The sequence below is a fragment of the Choloepus didactylus genome, chromosome 24 (genome assembly GCF_015220235.1).
Source record: "Choloepus didactylus isolate mChoDid1 chromosome 24, mChoDid1.pri, whole genome shotgun sequence".
NCBI lineage: Eukaryota > Metazoa > Chordata > Mammalia > Pilosa > Megalonychidae > Choloepus > Choloepus didactylus.
In genome coordinates this window covers 14,337,811-14,360,885 of record NC_051330.1, presented here as the reverse complement: position 1 = coordinate 14,360,885, position 23,075 = coordinate 14,337,811, and the positions used below count along the sequence as shown (strand labels likewise).

Sequence of the window (23,075 nt, the reverse complement as noted above, 5' to 3'; positions counted from 1 at the left end):
GAGTATTTTGTTGTGGATTTTTGCATCTATATTCATTAAAGAAATTGGTCTATAATTTTCTTTTTTTGTAGTATCTTTGTCTGGTTTTGGTATTAGGGTGATGTTGGTTTCACAGAAAGAGTTAGGTAGCTTTCCCTCTTCTTCAATTTTTTTGAAGAGTTTGAGCAGGACTGGTACTAATTCTTTCTTGAATGCTTGGTAGAATTCACATGTGAAACCATCTGGTCCTGGGCTTTTCCTTTTTGGGAGCTTTTTGATGACTGACTCAATCTCTTTACTTGTGATTGGTTTGTTGACGTCATCTATTTCTTCTTGAGTGAATGTTGGTTGTTTATGCTTTTCTAGGAAGTTGTCCATTTCATCTAAGTTGTCTAGTTTATTAGCATATAGTTGCTCCTAGTATCTTCTGATTATCTCCTTAATTTCTGCAGGGTTGGTAGTTATATTTCATTTCCCATTTCTGATCGCGTTTATTTGCATCTGCTTTCTCTTTTTTTTTTGTTAGCCTAGCCAGTGGTCCATCGATTTTATTGATTTTCTCAAAGAACCAACTTCTGGTTTTGTTGATTCTCTCTATTGTTTTCCTGTTCTTAATTGCATTTATTTCTGCTCTAATCTTTGTTATTTCTTCCCTTCTGCTTGCTTTGGGGTTAGTTATTATTGAGTTTTGAGGGTTCTTTATATATCCTTAATACGTTCTTTATCAGACACGTGATTTGCAAGTATTTTCTCCCAATCTTGCCTTCTCTTTTCATTCTCTTAACAAAGTCTTTTGAGGAAGAGAAGTTCTTAATGTTGATGATGTCCAGTTTAATATTTTTCTTTTACAGATCATGCTTTTGGTGTTGTATTCAAGGTCACAAAGATTTTCTCCTATGTTCTCTTCTAGAAGTTTTATGGTTTTAAGTTTTACATTTGGGTTTATAGTCCATTTTTTTGCTTTTTTTGTGTGTGTATGATAAAAGGTATAGATTGTAGTTAAATGACTATTTTTTATCTGAAAGACATCTGAAAGCCAATCTAACCCTTTTGTTTTATAGACGCATAAACTATAAGAAAGTTACACAATTGATATGGCTAAAATATCCACCTATTAAGCAGATCTGGGACCTAAACTCAGATCTAAAGATTGAATCCAAAGTTTCCAATATCATCTTTTTGTCCTCAGTGCAGGCTGATTACAGAAAACCCTGCCTTTGCACCACATGCTGACTTGAAGAACTATGTTTTAATTGTCTACCTCCAAAGTGCATGCTCTAGAAAATATGTAACAAACAGAAAAAGAAAATCTAGTGGAGAAAAAGGGTATTGTCTTATGTATAACTTACCTCATAGAGGTATGCATCTGTGACTACTGATAAAGTTGCAACATTACTCTGGATCAGTTTCTCAATTGTGAAGATGGTTTAGGACAAATCTTGCCTGACATTCACTTTACACTATTATTCTTTTTTCAAAATGGTAAATGCTTTGCTTCAGTGTCAACATCAAGCCAAGTACAAACTGTGGTTGTGAGAATTGTGCTCCCTGGTTCTACTTCCTACTTTGCCTCTGACCCAGGATGCATCACAAAAGAGGGGTTTGATAAGTGTGCCAATGAGGTCAAGGGACTGTCACCCCCTGATTGGGCTCAGTTTGGGAGGGTCTTCATTTTAAATTCTCCCGTCATTATTTCCTTGTCCACTGTTCGAATATATTTACTTTTCAATGTTAGTATCACTGCCATCGAGGTCTTTTCTTTTTCATTTTTGATCCTACATCCTTTCACATTACAAAGTTTCTATTTCCGCTTTCCCAAAATTATTAAATGCACTCAACTAGCCTTTTCTTTTCTTCCCCATATAGTATTTACCATATACATCTGTTGTTGTACTCTGTGTGTGTGTTAACACACCAAGAATACTGACAAACAAATCCAAAGCTAGCTAGCAAATGCAAAATTTGATAACCACTGCAAATTTTACTTGGCAGAACAGCCTTGATAAATGGATGAGAGAGCAATAAGTAGCTTATTTTGTAGGGGTTCCAAATGTGTTTCTAGTTATAGGGCTTTTCTATAAAATGTATTTTTCAATAAACACACTTAATGCAAAAGATAAGAACATAAACACTCATAAATCAATTTTTTCTATAAACTGAAACATAAATTCACAAGTGAAGCTCACTATTTAGGTAATAACACTACACTAAACCCTTCTATAGAGTTGATAATCATTTCTTATCCTTCTGCTAAAGTTTACACATATAGACTTTGTTTAAAGCAATCTTCAGTTTACATATATAGACTTTGGTTAAAGCCATCTTCAGCAAATTATTTTCTGATCACTGCGTCCAAAATAATTCCTTTAATAATGCATAACCAGAGATGTTTAATAGAAACTGTTTTCTGAAGAGGCTTTTTTTATTGTTTTCACAGTAACCACAATGTAATATATATTGAAAAGGGACTAAGATTCAAGCTTCACTTTCAAGGAGATAATATTCAAAAACATAGAATAGTCAAAGGCAAAACAACAAAAACTTATTGAAAAAAGAAGGAAAAAATAAAAATCTCTTATTTGACTTCTTGACTTCACAAGTGTTTCTGAACAATTCTAAAAACAGCCAGGAAGATTCCTCTTTGCTTAACAGCACAAAACAGCACATGGGACTCTCGTTTCCTTTTCTCCCCTCAAGAAAATAAGACTATGGAAGAAAAAGTAATACATCAGCAAAAAAAAGACAGAAATTTACCAAGGACAAATTCTGTAGTAAGATTTCTAGCTCTTCAGTTGTAAAAAATAAACTGTAACTCAGGAGAATTTTTATCATGATATAAAATTGTCATCAAAGAAATTAAAGAAAACTCAGAGGTGTATTAGATACCTATGTTGGCATTGGATGTGATGAAATCAATGTTTTTATATGTAACAACATTTTAGAAAAATAATCTGGTTATACATAGTCATCAGCCTTAAAATGTTCCTACTCTTTGACCCAGTAAAATCAATTTCTCTGAGTCTGCCAGAGATCCTAAGGAAATAATCCTAAATTTGGAAAAATCTTCACACACACAGGGATGCAATGTTATGTTTAATAGCAAAATACTGAAAACACCCAGCTATCTGAAATAGGGAACTGCTTAATTAAAATATGGTGTATTTTATTCACTGGATGGATCGTTACATGGATATTAAGATGACATTTACCAAAAAAAATAATAATAATAAATGAAAATTTCAGATATAGAACTGTACAAAAGAATATAATTACTAAAGTTAAATGAAAAATGACTTGTGAAATGAAAGACTGTGAGGAAATATACTATCACTAAAACTAGAGCAGTAGTTTTATCGAGATAATGTAATTACAAAATTTTATTTTTTTTCTTATTTCACTTTACTTTCCTATCTTTTACAAATGTTATTTAATGAGCATACATTAATTTAAAACATAAAACATTTGACATCTCTTATATGAGAGCCAAGAAATACAAACCTGTTTATGCTTTTCCCACATCTTAGAAAATAGCCACTAGTCACATTTGGCTATTTAAATTTAAATTAATTAAAAATCAGCAACATGTAAAAAATCAGTTCCTTGGTCACTGTAACTACATTTCAAGTGATCAGAAATCATATGTGACTAGTGGCTACCTTATGGAACAGCAGAGAGAACATTTCCATCACTGTAGAAAATGCTACTGAACAGCTGCCCTATACAATTGGCTTGAGTTCCTGGAGGAGAAACAACCCTAGGGAGAGAAAGGTAATTCATAAGGTACAACAAATATGCAAGTCTACCGAGATATTCTATGTTAAACAAGGGACCTCAGTCTGTGGAGGAGACTATGCAAGAGACAGGCTCCTGGGTTAGGAGCAAATTAATGATCAATCATACCTATATCTATGTTGGCTAGTTTTCTGAGAACTTTATTTCTGCTGTCTAATAAATTCAGTCAAAAGTCACATCCCGTGGAAGTATATGAACTTGAAAAAAAAAGAGAATTTCACCCTAAAATGGAACAACTCCACTAACATGTAGCCTTCCTAGAGAGTAGACAAACTTGCCTTTGCATTGTAAGAATCACTTGTCTTGGGGAAGTAGGGCAGTTTTAATAGGTCTCAGAAACAGGAACACAAAAAGGGAATTTTGAAAATAATATTTTTTAAAACTTTTTTTTCTTTTAAACATTGCTGCAAAAAAAAAAAAAAGACAAGAAAGAGCAAAGAAATTCCATTTTAAAAAACTAGCACCTATAAACAGTATCAAAATCACTTAACATGGAAAAATATTTAAGTGGGGAAAACATACATCTTTGAGAAAATGCAATAAACTGAAGCAATAAGAATGCAATTCTCTGTGTCACCATTAATGCAAGTTCTATCTATTACAATATTTTGTGCAGATGGTATTCCGTTACATACTACAATTTCCCATTAGAGTATGTAGCTAATTTTCTTGATTTACCCTCATCATTTCATGAAGATGTTCCAATCAATTGTAAATTAATAGGCTATCTTCCTCTCAAATATGTAGGCTGCATCTTACTGACATATTGTGAACACTACAAAAGGGTGACTGTGTTTGTTGAAGTACACCAAGCTCCTCTGAATTTTCACATTGTTTTCTACCCTTGATATTGAAAACTGAACTCCTCAGCCAAGAAAATCAAGTCTGCTTAAACTGTAACTATTAAGAACTAAGCTGGATTTTAAAATGTTTTGTATCCCCTTAGCTTTCTATACAATTCAGAAAGTATATTTATTTTTAAAAGTTACCAAATGCTCCTTAGAGGTGGGAATGTTATCCCCATATCAATTAATAACAGCAGATTACCCGAAGAAAGCATAAACTTAATAACTCTTTAAAATATCTCTATTTAAAGAGTCAGTATTATTAGAGAGAGAGAAAAAAAAACAAAATACAGTATTTGGAGTCAGAATGTCTGTATTTGGTTAATAATTCTGTTGCTTCTTTAACCCCCCTTTTCTTTATCTGGAAAATGGAGTTGGTGAGGATGTGTAATGCAGAGAGTTGCCACACTGATAGCATTGGGCAGCACACAAGGAGCAGGGTGGGTGACACATTTTAAATTCTGATAAATGCTAATAAGGTAAATTCTTTGAAATAAAACCAGAACAAAATGCATGATTAAAAAACAAATCACAAAAGGAAAACCCCTCTTTAAATATATTTAATAATATGAATAAACAGCTCTGTGAAATATACAAATAAGATAAAGATTCATTTCACCAAAAGGTGCCTTCAATTAGAACATCCTAGGACTTCTAAATGTAACTTAAAATGTAAATTAGATATAATTTTTCATAAGCCTGTTTGCTATATAAAATAAAATAAATAGGCTACAATTTATATAAATTACAACTAGCATATGGATTAAATAAGCAGGTCCTGACATCCTGCTGCCCTATTCAAATCAGCTCTGCCAGTTCCCAGCTGTGGACTTTGGGCAAATTACTTTATACCTCTAAGAATTAATTCTCTGTCCTGGAAATGGGGATGATGAGACCTACTTCACAGTGCTGCTGAGATGACTGAATTTTTTTGCCATAAAGCATGGAGCCAGAAGATGCACACTACAAAGGATCAGCGTGATTCTGCTGGAATCTCTGCAGTACTGTTGGTCATGAAGACTCGGCAAGTATACTTTTTAAAATTCAGTTTTATGAGATATATTCATATACCATACAATCATCCATGGTACAATAAACTGTTCACAGTACCATCACATAGTTGTACATTCATCACCCCAATCTATTTTTGAACATTTTCCTTACACCAGAAAGAATAAAAGTAGAAATAAAAATTAAAACTAAAACAGAACAGCCAAATCATCCTCCCACCTTATTTTTCATTTAGTTTTTGTCCCCATTTTTCCACCCCACCATCCATACACTGGATAAAGGGAGTGTGATCCAGAAGGTTTTCACAATCATGCGGTCACCCCTTGTAAGCTACATTGCTATACAATCGTCTTCAAGAGTCAAGGCTACTGGTTGCAGTTTGATAGTTTCAGGTATTTACTTCTAGGTATTCCGATACACTAAAACCTAAAAACGGATATCTGTATAGTGTGTAAGAGTGCCCACCAGAGTGACCTCTCGACTCCATCTGAAATCTCTCAGCCACTGAAACTTTATTTTGTTTCGTTTCACATCCCCCTTTTGATCAAGAAGATGTTCTCAATCTTACAATGTCAGGTCCAGATTCATCCCCAGGAGTCACATCTTGTGTTGCTATGGAGATTTACACCTCTAGGAGTCAGATCCTACACAATAGGGAGGGCAGTGAGTTCAGCTGCTGAGTTGGCTTAGGTAGAGAGGGAGAGCGCCACATCTGAGCAACAAAGAGGTACTCAAGGGGAGACTCTTAGGCACAATTATAAGCAGGTTTAGCCTCTCCTTTTCTGTGAGTACACTTTTGCTAGAAATATACCTCCTATAAACTTCCAGTTTTAATAAATGTGACCATTGAAAAGAAGAATCATGACTCTTCAATACTCTAAAGTGTACAAATATGTTTTTACATAAAAGCTAAAAGATAAATTACTCTTAATTTTACATTTAAAATATAAAAAACACTGCCAAGCCTAGAAAATTTCAGAGTGGGAAAAGGAATAATTAAGATAAAGAAAAGCTGGAGATATTCCTCGAAATTTTTTACAGCTTCCATTAAATAAGTGAAAAATTGGCTCCATTTTCACTTTCTTTCCTCTGGTAGAAGTAGGTAACAAACAGTAAATGGTTTAGCCAAGAAGGAAAGCAAAGGAAATACAATAACAAAAAGTTAAATCCAATGAGTAAAATTATCTTCTGTATACTCATGACTATGAAAATCTGCTTTTCTAGCTATGTTCTTTCCTGAGACACAAGATGATGGAATACTCCTAGTAAAATCAGATGCAACATTTCCCAAATGGAACTGAGCATATTTTTTGCAGTGGACCCTCCACCCACCATATTCTGTTTCCCCTGCTTTACTCCCCATCTCAGGGACTATCAGTGGCATGGAACAGTTTTGATCTCCACCTTACCCCCTATTTCTCTCTCAATCTCTTCTCTTCTTTCACAGATATGCAGTAAATATTACAAACAAGGGAACTTCCTCTTAGCATGCAATATGGAGTGAGTATGCTGACAACCCCAATTGTATGAATGTCCATTCTGAAAGATTGGTGTACACATTATTAATATTTTTATATGACCTAGGGGAGGAGACAGGCCCCCTTTTAGGCCTCTGAAGCAATGTCTGGGTTATGGCTGTTGTGACTACAACAATATAAACAGAAATTACTTTTAAAAATATTGAATAGAATTCGATATTTGTGATAAAATCTTTCTCTAAAATAGAGAACATGATCAATAAAATTAAAAATTATATTTACAGTACTACTCCACTATAAATATTATTATGATTTAGTGAGAGCTAAACCCCTCAAGAGTCAACTCAGGTCTAGCCGACATGACATCCTGACCATGTTCCAGTGCCCTCAAAGCACTGAATAAGAAACAATAAAATTAGAGGGGGTAGGGACAACGACAATTCATATCAGAATGCATGGATGGCTAGTGTGAGTGCTGATTTTGAAAGATTTTTTTCTTTTTGGCTTGGGGCAAGGTAGGAAAAGCAATTGAGGAGGCTGGAAATTTGATCTTTTATAAAAGAATCTTTTTGCATAGAAAAGAATTTCTTCAGAACATCATAAAGGAAGCCACAAATAATCAGAAGAAACAAATACTGGTGATGAGTTATATCAAAAGTGTATACCAAACTACCTCATACTTAATGGCAACTGACAACAGGCTGGTACTGAAAAAGGGCCCTGAACTTTTGACAGTTTACAGGAATTGTTTTATGAACCTGACTAATCAGAGTTAATTTGCATTCATTAAAAAATGATAAAATGAAAAGGGAGACTTGGGGGAGAAAGACCTAAGCTATACTACTCAGAGCATCTAAGAAGGAAGGCACAGACACTTAAAGAGTCCTTTCTGGAGGAACAGTTTTCTTCTACTTGTTCTGGTATGGGAAAGAGATGAGATGAAGCCAGATAAATTTGTTAAAAGTTCATAAATCGCTAAGCCTCTTTTTTTGGTGTTGTCATTTTATTGCAGAGGCTATATATATATACAGAAAATTCATCATCCTCTTGATTATGAACAATCTATATGAAACAGAAAAATTAACCTTTTGAAAAACTACAACAATTTGTTATTGAAGTTTTGTATGCAAATTTTCACACCTATGTTACTTTCTTATGCAGGCCAAAGCCAGCAGGGCTCTTTAATTATAGTATCAGTGGGATGGCTTAACAAGGGTGTCGCCATCCCACAAATGCAATTTGATTCTCAGCTTGACTGCAAGAATGGCAATTTACAACCTCCAGCAACAAGTGATTAGAAAAGTTAAGACCGTGCCAATTTACACAATGGAAAGCTCATTGTTCTTAGATTAGTCAGAACAACCGAAAAGGAATATTTTGAGGATCCTTGCATTAATACTATACTTATTGTCTAGTGTTAGATTTGCAGCACAAAAATTATGGCAATGATTCTCAGAGCTGTTGAGGCACTTACATATACCTGTGTGTCAGGGTATCTATTCTTACTCTGCTCACACCAGAGAAATAGTTTTTCTAAATAAGCAGTCTGAATTAAAAATCAAGCCATAACGTAAATGCCTAAAACACAAATGGTACTGCTTTCTGCATGGATGAATCTCATAGAAGTAGTATTTACTGAAAGAAACGAGATACAGAGGATAAAATATCATATAATTCCATTCATTTGAAGTTCAAAAATAGCAAAACTAATCTATGGTGATGTCAGAATGACGGTTTCTTTTGGTGGAAGTATTGACTGGGAGGGTGTATGAAGGAAGCTTCATGGGAGCTAGAAATACTCCTATTCTGTGTTTCGGTTTGCTAGTGCTACCCTTCGGCAAAAACACCAGAAATGGATTGGCTTTTATAAAGGGGGTTTATTGGGTTACAAAGTTATAGTCTTAAGGCCATAAAGTGTCCAAGGTAAGCCATCAACAAAGGGTACCTTCACTGGAGAAAGGCCATTGGCATCCGGAAAACCTCTGTTAGCTGGGAAGGCATGTGGTTGGTGTCTGCTTGCTACCAGGCTGTGTTTCAAAATGGTGTTCTCCAAACTGTTGCTCTTTGCACATTTTGTCCTCTTAGCTGCAGCTGCTCTTCAAAATGTCACTTTCAGTTGCTCTTGGGGTGTCTGTCCTCTCTTAGCTTCTCCAGAGCAAGTCTTCTTTCAACAGTAGTCTTCAAACTGTCTCTCATCTGCAGCAAGCATCTGGGCCTGTGTGGCTCTTTTTAAAAGTACTCCAGAGACCCAATTAAGATCCACCCTGAATGGGTGGGGCAACACCTCCATGGAAATAATCCAATGAAAGGTATAGTCCACAGTTGATTGAGTCAAATCTCCATGGAAACACTGAACTAATAGGTTCCAACCTAATCAACACTACCACGTGTGCCCCCACAAGACTGCATCAAAGATAATGGCATTTTGGGGGCCTAATATATCCAAACTGGTACATTCTGGATGGTGAGAACATGGAAAAATTCTTCAAGCCATATGTGTAAGATTGATGCATTTTACTATTTGCATGTTATACCTCAATGAAAATGAAAAAGTAGGTCAACAGTATTAGATAATTACCTAATAAAAATGAATAGAGCAATAGTACTAGATAACCATCTAATGAATACATACTATATTTTCTCTTTCCTAAAACAAAATTTTCAATTTTAACTTTACTTTAGTAAGTACCAAGAGTGTACCCAGTTAGAAGATCTTAAAACATATTCCCCTGTGTAGCACAGCATTACATATTTTACATTCCAATGTGGCTACAACTCCTAATCCTCCTGTCAAGATTCCCACAGAAGCTGGGATATTGATAAAACAATTGCTACTGCTGTAAAGAGTTTTATATGCTCTCATTGCCTATGAGCTTAATGCATAGGAGAAAATACACTCAAGAAGGCTCAAGTTCCATAAACAGGACTAAATGATTCTAGAGTAGGCATCTTTATAATTGTGTTTTTACTTTTTTTTTTCCAGTTGTTTCTCAAGGAGTACAGCAGAAATTGAACCATAAAGCTTAGCTTGACAGAAAAGTATTAGCCTATCACACTAAACCACAAAGATAGGAGAGACAGTTATTTATGAAGCAACACTGTTTCGTAGAATCCTTTTGAGATTCTACGAAAGGGCTAAATATTGATGTATTTCCAAGTCACCTTTCCCCCACTTCTTGTATTAACAAGCAGGAGTATGTTTTAGATGCTCCTAATTTGTCAAGATCAGGCAAAAAGCATTGTTGTACAGAGAGCGCTGCTCTCATTCCTACAAGGGCTCTGCAACCCTGCGGGTTATTAATAATTCATGGATCTTTCTTAGTTCGCAACAGGGGCATTGCTTGGAGGGCATCACTCTTACTGAAAGAAGTTAATGGGATGGGCAGATAAGCATTGCACAAGTCAAACAAGGAGCCTACAATGGATCTGTGGACATTTAAGATCTGTTAGCTCCAATTACTCCAGTTTAAAAAAAAAAAAAAAAAAAGCCAAGCATTCTTCACCTATGCTTATGCTGCCTGTTAGGGTGACTCTTACCATTTTTAGAATTATATCAGTTGTATTAACACAGAAATTATTTTAAAACCTTTTTATTCCCTTGTATCAAGGATCCCCCCACCCACCCACCCAAGGTGATAACTGAAAACAAACAAGTCTGCTGGAATAGGAGCACTTATTTTTTTTTTAATGGCCCTTTTCAATATGCATAAACACCCTGGGTGAAATTTAAGCCAAGTATTCCATAAATTACATCTCAAATAATAAGATTCCTGGTCTCAGAAGCCTACAGGGGCAGGAGTTTAAAATAGTGGAGCATAGTGAAGCCTCTGACCAATGAGTGCCTGCCTTGTTAAAATGCATTTCAAATAAAACAAAACTGAAAAACAAAATATGCTGGGCCAAACATACATATGTGGCATCAACAATTTCAGACCCATGGCATAAATCTCAAGCCTTTATTCTGAGTATATTAGGACTCAAAATAGGATGTACTCCTTTGTCTAAATGAAAAATATTCTTATTGGTAAAGATCAGAACATTTGTTTATTGTCTTCACAATGTAATTGAGGATTATTTACAATTCACTCCAAAACAATACAAATTAGCTCCAAGCGAAGTGTGAACTTGCTGTATATCAGCAAAAATTAACCATGCTCTAGTTAAAAATAATTAATATCTAATATATACTGAGCATTTACTACATACCAGGTGCCATTCTAAACACTTTACATGTATTAACACACTTATGCTCACAACAAATCTATTGAGTAAGTACAATTATTACCTCCATTTTGCAGACAGGAAAACCAAGCAGGCACAGAATGGTTAATTACTCTGCCCACAGACATACAGCTAATGGATAATGAAGCCAGGATTCAACCCAAACAACCTGCTTCTACACTGGATGCTCTCTGCCTTTGGTTAAGAGTGCTATGTTTATTCCACACGAAAGGATCATCAGGGAAAATGAGTGTCTTTCATTCATTAGCAAGACTGAAGTCAATTTCTGAGAGGACAGCTTATATTTATCCCAAAAAAATAAACAGAAAGAGGCGGGGCAAGATGGCAGACTGGTGAGCTGTATGTTTTAGTTACTCCTCCAGGAAAGTAGGTAAAAAGCCAGGAACTGCATGGACTGGACACCACAGAGCAATCTGTCTTTGGGCATACTTCATACAACACTCATGAAAACGTGGAACTGCTGAGATCAGCGAAATCTGTAAGTTTTTGCGGCCAGGGGACCCGCGCCCCTCCCTGCCAGGCTCAGTCCCGGGGGAGGAGGGGCTGTCAGCTCCAGGAAGGAGAAGGGAGAATTGCAGTGGCTGCTCTTACCGGAAACTCATTCTACTGATTCAAACTCCAACCATAGATAGACTGAGGCCAGACACCAGAGACTCTGAGAGCAGCCAGCCCAGCAGAGAGGAGACAGGCATAGAAAAAAAACAACACGAAAAACTCCAAAATAAAAGCAGAGGATTTTTGGAGTTCTGGTGAACACAGAAAGGGGAAGGGCGGAGATCAGGCCTTGAGGCGCATATGCAAATCCCGAAGCAAGGCTGATTTCTCTGCCCTGGGCACTTTTCCTTAATGGCCCTGGTTGCTTTGTCTATTAGCATTTCAATAACCCATTAGATCTCTGAGGAGGGCCGTTTTTTTTTTTTTTTTTTTTTTTTTAAATCCTTTTTGCTTTTTCTAAAACAATTACTCTAAGAAGCTCAATACAGAAAGCTTCAAAGAATTGAAATTTGGGCACGTCAAGTCAAGAGCAGAACTAAGAGAGCTCTGAGACAAAAGGCAATAATCCAGTGGCTGAGAAAATTCACTAAACAACACAACTTCCCAAGAAAAGGGGGGTGTCCGCTCACAGCCACCATCCTGGTGGACAGGAAACACTCCTGCCCATCGCCAGCCCCATAGCCCAGAGCTGCCCCAGACAACCCAGTGTGACGGAAGTGCTTCAAATAACAGGCACACACCACAAAACTGGGCGTGGACATTAGCCTTCCCTGCAACCTCAGCTGAATGTCCCAGAGCTGGGAAGGGGGAGCAGTGTGAATTAACAGAGCCCCATTCAGCCATCATTTGAGCAGACTGGGAGCCTCCCAACACAGCCCAGCAGCCCAGAACTGCCCTGGGGGGACGGCACTCACCTGCGACATAGCACAGTCATCCCTCAACAGAGGACCCGGGGTGCACAGCCTGGAAGAGGGGCCCACTTGCAAGTCTCAGGAGCCATACGCCAATACCAAAGACTTGTGGGTCAGTGGCAGAGACAAACTGTGGCAGGACTGAACTGAAGGATTAGACTATTGCAGTAGCTTTAAAACTCTAGGATCATCAGGGAGATTTGATTGTTAGGGCCACCCCCCCTACCCGACTGCCCAGAAACACGCCCCACATACAGGGCAGGCAACACCAACTACACACGCAAGCTTGGGACACCAATTGGGCCCCACAAGACTCACTCCCCCCACTCACCAAAAAGGCTAAGCAGGGGAGATCTGGCTTGTGGAGAACAGGTGGCTCGTGGACGCCACCTGCTGGTTACTTAGAGAAAGTGTACTCCACGAAGCTGTAGATCTGATAAATTAGAGATAAGGACTTCAACTGGTCTACAAACCCTAAAAGAACCCTATCAAGGTCAGCAAATGCCACGAGGCCAAAAACAACAGAAAATTATAAAGCATATGAAAAAACCAGACGATATGGATAACCCAAGCCCAAGCACCCAAATCAAAAGACCAGAAGAGACACACCTAGAGCAGCTACTCAAAGAACTAAAGATGAACAATGAGACCCTAGTACGGGATATGAAGGAAATCAAGAAGACCCTAGAAGAGCATAAAGAAGACATTGCAAGACTAAATAAAAAAATGGATGATCTTATGGAAATTAAAGAAACTGTTGACCAAATTAAAAAGATTCTGGACACTCATAGTACAAGACTAGAGGAAGTTGAACAACGAATCAGTGACCTGGAAGATGACAGAATGGAAAATGAAAACATAAAAGAAAGAATGGGGAAAAAAATTGAAAAACTCGAAATGGACCTCAGGGATATGATAGATAATATGAAACGTCCGAATATAAGACTCATTGGTGTCCCAGAAGGGGAAGAAAAGGGTAAAGGTCTAGGAAGAGTATTCAAAGAAATTGTTGGGGAAAACTTCCCAAATCTTCTAAACAACATAAATACACAAATCATAAATGCTCAGCGAACTCCAAATAGAATAAATCCAAAAAAACCCACTCCGAGACATATACTGATCACACTGTCAAACATAGAAGAGAAGGAGCAAGTTCTGAAAGCAGCAAGAGAAAAGCAATTCACCACATACAAAGGAAACAGCATAAGACTAAGTAGTGACTACTCAGCAGCCACCATGGAGGCGAGAAGGCAGTGGCACGATATATTTAAAATTCTGAGTGAGAGGAATTTCCAGCCAAGAATACTTTATCCAGCAAAGCTCTCCTTCAAATTTGAGGGAGAGCTTAAATTTTTCACAGACAAAGAAATGCTGAGAGAATTTGCTAACAAGAGACCTGCCCTACTGGAGATACTAAAGGGAGCCCTACAGACAGAGAAACAAAGACAGGACAGAGAGACTTGGAGAAAGGTTCAGTACTAAAGAGATTCGGTATGGGTACAATAAAGGATATTAATAGAGAGAGGGAAAAATATGGCAAACATAATCCAAAGGATAAGATGGCCGATTCAAGAAATGCCTTCACGGTTTTAACGTTGAATCTAAATGGATTAAACTCCCCAATTAAAAGATATAGATTCGCAGAATGGATCAAAAAAAATGAACCATCAATATGTTGCATACAAGAGACTCATCTTAGACACAGGGACACAAAGAAACTGAAAGTGAAAGGATGGAAAAAAATATTTCATGCAAGCTACAGCCAAAAGAAAGCAGGTGTAGCAATATTAATCTCAGATAAAATAGACTTCAAATGCAGGGATGTTTTGAGAGACAAAGAAGGCCACTACATACTAATAAAAGGGGCAATTCAGCAAGAAGAAATAACAATCGTAAATGTCTATGCACCCAATCAAGGTGCCACAAAATACATGAGAGAAACATTGGCAAAACTAAAGGAAGCAATTGATGTTTCCACAATAATTGTGGGAGACTTCAACACATCACTCTCTCCTATAGATAGATCAACCAGACAGAAGACCAATAAGGAAATTGAAAACCTAAACAATCTGATAAATGAATTAGATTTAACAGACATCTACAGGACATTACATCCCAAATCAACAGGATACACATACTTTTCTAGTGCTCACGGAACTTTCTCCAGAATAGATCATATGCTGGGACATAAAACAAGCCTCAATAAATTTAAAAAGATTGAAATTATTCAAAGCACATTCTCTGACCACAATGGAATACAATTAGAAGTCAATAACCATCAGAGACTTAGAAAATTCACAAATACTTGGAGGTTAAACAACACACTCCTAAACAATCAGTGGGTTAAAGAAGAAATAGCAAGAGAAATTGCTAAATATATAGAGACGAATGAAAATGAGAACACAACATACCAAAACCTATGGGATGCAGCAAAAGCAGTGCTAAGGGGGAAATTTATAGCACTAAACGCATATATTAAAAAGGAAGAAAGAGCCAAAATCAAAGAACTAATGGATCAACTGAAGAAGCTAGAAAATGAACAGCAAACCAATCCTAAACCAAGTACAAGAAAAGAAATAACAAGGATTAAAGCAGAAATAAATGACATAGAGAACAAAAAAACAATAGAAAGGATAAATATCACCAAAAGTTGGTTCTTTGAGAAGATCAACAAGATTGACAAGCCCCTAGCTAGACTGACAAAATCAAAAAGAGAGAAGACCCATATAAACAAAATAATGAATGAAAAAGGTGACATAACTGCAGATCCTGAAGAAATTAAAAAAATTATAAGAGGATATTATGAACAACTGTATGGCAACAAACTGGATAATGTAGAAGAAATGGACAATTTCCTGGAAACATATGAACAACCTAGACTGACCAGAGAAGAAACAGAAGACCTCAACCAACCCATCACAAGCAAAGAGATCCAATCAGTCATCAAAAATCTTCCCACAAATAAATGCCCAGGGCCAGATGGCTTCACAGGGGAATTCTACCAAACTTTCCAGAAAGAACTGACACCAATCTTACTCAAACTCTTTCAAAACATTGAAAAAAATGGAACACTACCTAACTCATTTTATGAAGCTAACATCAATCTAATACCAAAACCAGGCAAAGATGCTACAAAAAAGGAAAACTACCGGCCAATCTCCCTAATGAATATAGATGCAAAAATCCTCAACAAAATACTTGCAAATCGAATCCAAAGACACATTAAAAAAATCATACACCATGACCAAGTGGGGTTCATTCCAGGCATGCAAGGATGGTTCAACATAAGAAAAACAATCAATGTATTACAACACATTAAAAACTCGAAAGGGAAAAATCAATTGATCATCTCAATAGATGCTGAAAAAGCATTTGACAAAATCCAACATCCGTTTTTGATAAAAACACTTCAAAAGGTAGGAATTGAAGGAAACTTCCTCAACATGATAAAGAGCATATATGAAAAACCCACAGCCAGCATAGTACTCAATGGTGAGAGACTGAAAGCCTTCCCTCTAAGATCAGGAACAAGACAAGGATGCCCGCTGTCACCACTGTTATTCAACATTGTGCTGGAAGTGCTAGCCAGGGCAATCCGGCAAGACAAAGAAATAAAAGGCATCCAAATTGGAAAAGAAGAAGTAAAACTGTCATTGTTTGCAGATGATATGATCTTATATCTAGAAAACCCTGAGAAATCAACGATACACCTACTAGAGCTAATAAACAAATTTAGCAAAGTAGCGGGATACAAGATTAATGCACATAAGTCAGTAATGTTTCTATATGCTAGAAATGAACAAACTGAAGAGACACTCAAGAAAAAGATACCATTTTCAATAGCAACTAAAAAAATCAAGTACCTAGGAATAAACTTAACCAAAGATGTAAAAGACCTATACTAAGAAAACTACATAACTCTACTAAAAGAAATAGAAGGGGACCTTAAAAGATGGAAAAATATTCCATGTTCATGGATAGGAAGGCTAAATGTCATTAAGATGTCAATTCTACCCAAACTCATCTACAGATTCAATGCAATCCCAATCAAAATTCCAACAACCTACTTTGCAGACTTGGAAAAGCTAGTTATCAAATTTATTTGGAAAGGGAAGATGCCTCGAATTGCTAAAGACACTCTAAAAAAGAAAAACGAAGTGGGAGGACTTACACTCCCTGACTTTGAAGCTTATTATAAAGCCACAGTTGCCAAAACAGCATGGTACTGGCACAAAGATAGACATAAAGATCAATGGAATCGAATTGAGAATTCAGAGATAGACCCTCAGATCTATGGCCGACTGATCTTTGATAAGGCCCCCAAAGTCACCGAACTGAGCCATAATGGTCTTTTCAACAAATGGGGCTGGGAGAGTTGGATATCCATATCCAAAAGAATGAAAGAGGACCCCTACCTCACCCCCTACACAAAAATTAACTCAAAATGGACCAAAGATCTCAATATAAAAGAAAGTACCATTAAACTCCTAGAAGATAATGTAGGAAAACATCTTCAAGACCTTGTATTAGGAGGCCACTTCCTAGACTTTACACCCAAAGCACAAGCAACAAAAGAGAAAATAGATAAATGGGAACTCCTCAAGCTTAGAAGTTTCTGCACCTCAAAGGAATTTCTCAAAAAGGTAAAGAGGCAGCCAACTCAATGGGAAAAAATTTTTGGAAACCATGTATCTGACAAAAGACTGATATCTTGCATATACAAAGAAATCCTACAACTCAATGACAATAGTACAGACAGCCCAATTATAAAATGGGCAAAAGATATGAAAAGACAGTTCTCTGAAGAGGAAATACAAATGGCCAAGAAACACATGAAAAAATGTTCAGCTTCACTAGCTATTAGAGAGATGCAAATTAAGACCACAATGAGATACCATCTAACACCGGTTAGAATGGCTGCCATTAAACAAACAGGAAACTACAAATGCTGGAGGGGATGTGGAGAAATTGGAACTCTTATTCATTGTTGGTGGGACTGTATAATGGTTCAGCCACTCTGGAAGTCAGTCTGGCAGTTCCTTAGAAAACTAGAGATAGAGCTACCATTCAATCCAGCGATTGCACTTCTCGGGATATACCCGGAAGATCGGAAAGCAGTGACACGAACAGATATCTGCACGCCAATGTTCATAGCAGCATTATTCACAATTGCCAAGAGATGGAAACAACCCAAATGTCCATCAACAGATGAGTGGACAAATAAAATGTGGTATATACACACGATGGAATACTACGCGGCAGTAAGAAGGAACGATCTGGTGAAACATATGACAACATGGATGAACCTTGAAGACATAATGCTGAGCGAAATAAGCCAGGCACAAAAAGAGAAATATTATATGCTACCACTAATGTGAACTTTGAAAAATGTAAAACAAATGGTTTATAATGTAGAATGTAGGGGAACTAGCAGTAGAGAGCAATTAAGGAAGGGGGAACAATAATCCAAGAAGAACAGATAAGCTATTTAACGTTCTGGGGATGCCCAGAAATGACTATGGTCTGTTAATTTCTGATGGATGTAGTAGGAACAAGTTCACTGAAATGTTGCTATAGTATGTAACTTTCTTGGGGTAAAGTAGGAACATGTTGGAAGTTAAGCAGTTATCTTAGGTTAGTTGTCTTTTTCTTACTCCCTTGCTATGGTCTCTTTGAAATGTTCTTTTATTGTATGTTTGTTTTCTTTTTAACTTTTTTTTTCATACAGTTGATTTGAAAAAAGAAGGGAAAGTTAAAAAAAAAAAAAAAGAAAAAAGACAAACAAGGAAAAAAAAAAAAAAAAAAAAAAACGATGTAGTGCCCCCTTGAGGAGCCTGTGGAGAATGCAGTGGTATTCGCCTACCCCACCTCCATGGTTGCTAACATGACCACAGACTTAGGGGACTGGTGGTTTGATGGGTTGAGCCCTCTACCATAAGTTTTACCCTTGGGAAGACGGTTGCTGCAAAGGAGAGGCTAGGCCTCCCTGTATTTGTGCCTAAGAGTCTCCTCCTGAATGCCTCTTTGTTGCTCAGATGTGGCCCTCTCTCTCTGGCTAAGCCAACTTGAAAGGTGAAATCACTGCCCTCCCCCCTACGTGGGATCAGACACCCAGGGAAGTGAATCTCCCTGGCAACGTGGAATATGACTCCCGGGGAGGAATGTAGACCCGGCATCGTGGGATGGAGAACATCTTCTTGACCAAAAGGGGGATGTGAAAGGAAATGAAATAAGCTTCAGTGGCAGAGAGATTCCAAAATGAGCCGAGAGATCACTCTGGTGGGCACTCTTACGCACACTTTAGACAACCTTTTTTAGGTTCTAAAGAATTGGGGTAGCTGGTGGTGGATACCTGAAACTATTAAATTACAACCCAGAACCCATGAATCTCGAAGACAGTTGTATAAAAATGTAGCTTATGAGGGGTGACAGTGGGATTGGGAATGCCATAAGGACCAAACTCCACTTTGTCTAGTTTATGGATCGATGTGTAGAAAAGTAGGGGAAGCAAACAAACAGACAAAGGTACCTAGTGTTCTTTTTTACTTCAATTGCTCTTTTTCACTCTAATTATTATTCTTGTTATTTTTGTGTGTGTGCTAATGAAGGTGTCAGGGATTGATTTAGGTGATGAATGTACAACTATGTAATGGTACTGTAAACAATCGAAAGTACAATTTGTTTTGTATGACTGCGTGGTATGTGAATGTATCTCAATAAAATGATGATTAAAAAAAAAAAAAAAAAAGTTAAAAAAAAAAAAAAAAAAATAAACAGAAAGCCAACACCAGAATCACCACATAAATTACAAACTACTTCTGCTACTAGGAAGAGGAGTTTCAAAGACTAAGAAAGACAACCTAGGAGATAATAGATTATCACTAGGGTGATGAGGGTTAGCAGGTCAAATAGGGGAAAAGATGATTCCATAACAAAATATCACTTTCATCACTTACTTGAAATTGATTTCATTGGAGTCTCTGGTTTCTTTAAGATTCTAACTACGCTGAATCAGATGATTATTTCTTCTTTAATGGGAATGGCCCAAGACAAAGTAAGTATAGAAACTAAGAGTTCTTTGGAAACTCCTTGGTTTTTCCTTTATTGATAATTCCAAATTTTAAATGCTACTGATATGCTGGTTACAGAAAATAACCATTTAAGACACTTACCTGCTGGCACTGAATGTTATGCCTTCATGCTGGAATAGTTTTGGCCAGGAAGGATATGATGTCCTATAAAAAATGCAGTCTTCAGTTGCAATATTGAAATCATTTACCCAAGTTATCTCCTGTAGATCTCTTTCAAAATAAACAGAACTTCACCATAATGAAAGAGTACATCATTTTTTCCATATATAATAAGCACCAGACTATAAATAAGGAATCTTTTCACAAATATATGAAAGACTTTTTCAATAAAGGAATCTTTTCACAAATATATGAAAGACTTTCAATAAATGCCCTTACTATATCTAAAGCTAGAGTATTTCAATTAGATAATGACAAAAGTAAAAATATTTTTCTCTATGTGAACACACTTAAAATAAATATAATGAAATGTTATAGCTCCAAATATTTACTTTTTTTCAGTGAATTAAAAATTTGTCACTATCTCATAATAGAGACAACTATATATCATGTTGCATAATATGTTAGTGTCAGAAAATGTCAACTTCTTACATAATTTCAAGACTATGTTCCAAAGAAAGAAATCTTGGGCTCTAGATTCGAATAACAGACAATATGGTTTAAATTCACCTCTTATTCTGTGTTCCTCCCAACACTCATCTCATTAGATGTCCCAAGAAAAAAAGGTTCTATGGTAAAAGAAATAAGGAAAACACTTGGAGAAAAACAATGCCCTTTACCTTATGAAAGACTCCTGAGAAGTCCTGCTTTAAAAAACAAACAAAAACATTAACTTTATTTAACCCAGTGTTTCTCAAGCTCAGTTGACCCAAAACCTTCTTATCAAACCACTAAAAGTTTTGGAAACTAGTGGTTCATGGAACAATTTGGGGAAATGTATTGAGTATTTTCCAGTTTATAAAGTACTTCCACATGTATTAATCTCATTTAATTCCTGTACTTTCAAAAAAAGTATTTATTAGGGGAAAAAGTCTACCAAATAACCAAAGAGAAACGAATTTGATCTAAATCTCTACACTTAGCACCATTTGTGGGAAATGGGAAAGAAGAAAGCCATCCCTTGTTGAAGCAGCAGTAGCACTCCAGATTGCACGAGAGGGAGTTGATAAATGTCAAGCAAATCCTTTGGACAATTCTCAATTTTACTCTTGCTAGTTCTTTCCATTATTGGGCTTTTGAGTATGTAGGTAGTAAGATTTTCATAAAAGGCCATGTCTATATGCACAGATAAAATTCTACTGTTTCCTTAGAGGTAGGTAAGATACCATGAGTTATGAACACATACTCAGACTGCTGTGGCTTCTTCAATTTAACTCATTCACTTTGTTCATTTTAACTAAAAATGCATTAACAGATTCTATACAGAAATTAAATTAATGACAACTGGCAGCCAGGAAAGATGACTGCACAACTACTGCAATGACAGATGTCAGTAGTAAGTACAGGAAGACTGGGCACAGACACTGACAAATCAATAGACAAGGCCTACTCATCTGAAGCAGTAACCTTAGAATTGACATAATAGATCTGCATTTTACAAAAGGGAAAACTGAAGCCCTGAGATTTTAAAATTGCTCACATTAAAATAAACAGTTATTGCAGAAATATTTTGTACGGTGGGGTAGAAGCCAGAGGAACTTTCTCAAAGGCATCAGAGAGTGCTTATTTGGCTATCCTTTTGATTTGATAGAAGCTGTTAAACGACATTTATTAAAACTCCTTGAGCCCTTCTTTCACTGCAACATCACTCTGTCCTACTCCAATTCTGGATGTCAGTTGACAGCCTAGTAGGATGCAGGTACCCTGATTAGGAAATGAGAGTCCAGTTACAAAGATTTTATCGTTACCGGTTTCCTGGTACCATATGCCAAGACTAGGGCTAGGAAGCTGTATTATACAGGCTCTTATACCCATATCCTTGGCTCCAACTACACATCTGCCCTGTTAGTCATCCTGCTATGCCTGCGGATCTGCCCCCAGTACTTGATTACTCCCAGGTTTCTATCCCAGTTATGTGATCACTGCTACTTTATTTCCAAGACCCTCACCCTGACAGTCCAACTGAGATTTCACTGTCCTGTGCATTAGTATAGGCTAGATTCTGAATTCTTTTTTCCACATGCATCTCTGGTATTCAGTCAGCTTTATTATTTGACTCTTCAGTCACTATCACTTTCTGTTCAGATCTCTAATATCTATTGGGCCCCTTAACTATAATTGCCAGGTCTCAGCTGAAATAAATAAATGCACTGAAAAGATAAACTCTGTATACAATTTGTGCCCTGAAACACAAAAAATAGCAACATAGGAAATTTAAGCTAATTATAGGAATCAACATAAAGTGAATGAAACTAACCAACTGCAAACTGATCATTTTCAGCCTGTTGTTGATGATTATTTCTTTTCCAGGTAAGAGATCAAGGTGCCTCACAAATTCAACCATGGAAGATTCAGGTGCCCCACCAGATCCTGCCTGATGCAGCCATCTTTCATTTTGACCCATCTTATCCCATTTATCACCTTATACAACCTGGCACAAATGCTTCAGCCTCAGTGGAGATTAAGTGATGATTCATGCAAATATTCATCATGAAAGTATAAGAATAAAGGAAGTGCTCAGCGCCCCAGTCAAGACAGCAGAGTGAGATGCTTCGGGGTTCTGTCCCCCACAAATATTTGAAGAACCAGAGAGAACTTGCAGAAAAATCTTTCTCAAAGTTCCAGAAAACAGAGAACTTCAGTAACAGGGCAAGTGCTGAATCAAGAAAAAGGCTACTTAAAAGCAGCAGGATCTCGGGGCACATTGGCTGGCTCCTCCCTCACCCCTCACCCACTCGGTACCTCAACCCATGCTCCCAGTGGGATCCCTGGTCAAGGTTCCAAAAGGAGCAGAGTAACCCTCATGCACATACTGGAACATGTATGGCTGGCCCAATCTGTCTGGCAATCGCCTGAGGATCTGTCATCCCAGAACATGCCCTGTGTGTAGAGGGCTTCTCACTGAGCTCTACTCCAAAAGAGAGAGTCAAGTTATGCTGCCTGGGGCAAGAGATTGCTGGCTGTAGCATACAGGATATACAGTGCCCAGGACCATGGGGAAACTTTCCAAAGAAGAGGAGACATTCCTATCCACTTTAAACGGGGAATTACTAGGGCCAAACATGCATATCC

At 37.1% G+C, this 23,075-nt stretch overlaps 1 protein-coding gene and 1 long non-coding RNA gene across 5 annotated transcripts in view; both read right to left on the bottom strand.

Moving 5' to 3' along the window:
* Positions 1 to 21,779, bottom strand: part of LOC119519860 — a 259,688-nt gene extending 237,909 nt beyond the window's left edge. Inside the window, exon 1 of the long non-coding RNA XR_005214098.1 lies at positions 19,926 to 21,779. This is a non-coding gene — a long non-coding RNA (uncharacterized LOC119519860). The remainder of the gene's footprint in view (positions 1 to 19,925) is intronic.
* The window catches only part of PRKN (parkin RBR E3 ubiquitin protein ligase), a 1,621,201-nt gene that overhangs the window by 1,556,446 nt on the left and 41,680 nt on the right, over positions 1 to 23,075 (bottom strand). The window lies entirely within an intron of this gene.